This window comes from Macrobrachium rosenbergii, chromosome 53 (assembly GCF_040412425.1).
Source record: "Macrobrachium rosenbergii isolate ZJJX-2024 chromosome 53, ASM4041242v1, whole genome shotgun sequence".
NCBI classification, from domain to species: domain Eukaryota; kingdom Metazoa; phylum Arthropoda; class Malacostraca; order Decapoda; family Palaemonidae; genus Macrobrachium; species Macrobrachium rosenbergii.
This window is the reverse complement of record NC_089793.1, coordinates 13170324-13172823: the sequence shown is the minus strand read 5'-3', so window position 1 is coordinate 13172823 and position 2500 is coordinate 13170324. Positions and strand designations below refer to the sequence as shown.

The 2500-nt window shown below is 32.7% G+C and overlaps 1 protein-coding gene across 5 annotated transcripts in view; it reads right to left on the bottom strand.

Annotated features, from left to right (window-relative positions):
* The window catches only part of LOC136834302 (uncharacterized), a 226449-nt gene that overhangs the window by 213807 nt on the left and 10142 nt on the right, over positions 1 to 2500 (bottom strand). The gene's annotated exons all lie outside the window — the stretch shown is intronic.

Sequence of the window (2500 nt, the reverse complement as noted above, 5' to 3'; positions counted from 1 at the left end):
AAAAATAACTTGAACGCAATCTATATGTTAAGAAGAGAGCTTCATAGCTGAAAGGGTAACGTAATTAACACAGAATCATTATAACTGTAATTATTCAGTTGGGCGAAAAAAAAATAACATAAATGCAAACTACAAATAACGACGAAATTGGGGCGATAAGGTAGCGGCCAAGACATTGGGATCTGTCAAATCCAAAACGACAATCATAAACGACAGAGCAATCCAACCAAGACCCGATTACAACAATTCAGAGGCACTGCACCGTCAGCAAAGAGACATCAACATCAGCGATCCAAGCAGCGCACAGACCTTCACGTAACTGAGACAACTGCCAACATAAGTTATGGGACTGAAGATATGGCAGAATTCGCTCCTTCAAGGTCAACCTTCCTTTCGGTAATGGGACGGTCAACTACACTGCTGTTCTCGAACTTCTCGGCCCTGAAATCTTCGTGTATCTAATATATAAAAAATCTCAGGTTTTTAACACAAAGTATTAAATGTAGCACATTAACCTAATGGGCCTTATATCGCCTGACCTTTCAGGAGGCCTGTTTAATAGCTGGAGGGTTATAATGCTCTTTGGACGCTGAAAGTAACTTTTACCTGAGCACGGGTGTTACTGGCGAGACTACACGGAGTTGCTCCTAAACACTGCACTGCAAATGAAACGCTTTCTATTATTAGTTTCACAGGGATTGAAGTAAACATGTGGGTGTGGTCTGCAGTATGTTAAAACTTGCAAATATTACTGCTGAGGTGACTGGATTTGAAAAACGGTTTGTAATTTAGTAAAGAGGACTTTTTAAACCTCAGTAATTTTATAAACCAGAGTAAAAAAAATATGGAATATATTTACCCCTGTCTACTCAATAATTTGATAAATTCTGTTCGAATGGGATGAGGCTGCTAGCTCCATGCTTATTTCCATTTCGGTTCTTCCCATCCACACGTTTCAATGTCAGGTAGCCTACATGATTCCATACTCTCGTCAGATCGCTCGGAAATAGAACCCAGGACTTCTCTCTCTCTCTCTCTCTCTCTCTCTCTCTCTCTCTCTCTCTCTCTCTCTCTCACACATATCTTTATTTAGGCTTTGTATATATATATATGTATTATATATATATATATATATATATATATATATATATATATATATATTCATCATGTTCCATATTTTCATGATTCAGTTATACATACATACATACATACATATACATATACATTATATATATATACATACATATACACTTCAGAGAGACATACTCATTAAAAATACTAAAAGAAAATCTCTAATAATTATCGAAAAACTAAACCTTATACAAAATACGTTAAAATATCGAAAGACTGCATGGAATGCCTTTACGAAATAAATAATAAAGAAATAATGGAGAAACTTTATTATTGTTCAGTCACGAACAGTTTACTCATAAATTAATCTCGTTACAGCCCATCACCATCTTAGGCTATACAAATGTTAATCCCTCAAATAAACGTATGATCTAAACGAATATTATTTGGTTTAACACTAATAAAAAGAATTGCGTGTAAAAACGCTAATTTTAGCCGTTCTTAAACTGCTCGACCAATTTGGAAAAAATCTTCCAAATAGACCCCCAAGGGAGCAAAGCTTTGGTTATGTCTCTTAAATGGCAGGTTTACCCCAGCGAAACCATACGCAGAGAGAGAGAGAGAGAGAGAGAGAGAGAGAGAGAGAGAGAGAGAGAGAGAGAGGTTCAGAACGTCATTTTGTAGCTACTGTATCTTCAATAAGTCCTGATAAAGTTATCACCTATAGTGATTTAAAACTATTTTATTACTGTATAAATAAGCTTTTTATCACGCGCATAACATCCCAAAAGAACCTCTGGGCAAACAAAAACTGTGTGTGATTAAACAGAGTTAAGATGACCCTCATTCTAACACTACTGAATCTTACACACAATGTTTAAACATAATATAATTCCTACGCCATAATCCTGCTTATTCAAAACGAAAAGGTCAGAAAGTGGCTCAGAACTGACCAACTGACAGACCTTGATTTTTAATCAAAATTAAATCTACGGCTGAAATAAAAAAAAAAATGTCAGCCGTCAGCGTTCTAGCAAGTTATCATATCACCTTACACAAACACCCTGACAACCGTGGAAGCATTCTCTACTACTGTTACTATCAGTGTTAATAACATGCAAATACAGTATATATATAATATATATATAATATATATATATATATATAATATATATATATAAGTATATATATATATATATATATATATCTATATATATATAAATATATATATATATATATATATATATATATATATATATATATATATATATATATATATATATATATATATATATATATATATATAGATAGATAGATAGATACACACATATATATATAGATAGATAGATAGACAGACAGATAAATAGATAGATAAATAGATAGATAAGATGTATAAATATATAAATATATATACACATATACACTGCAT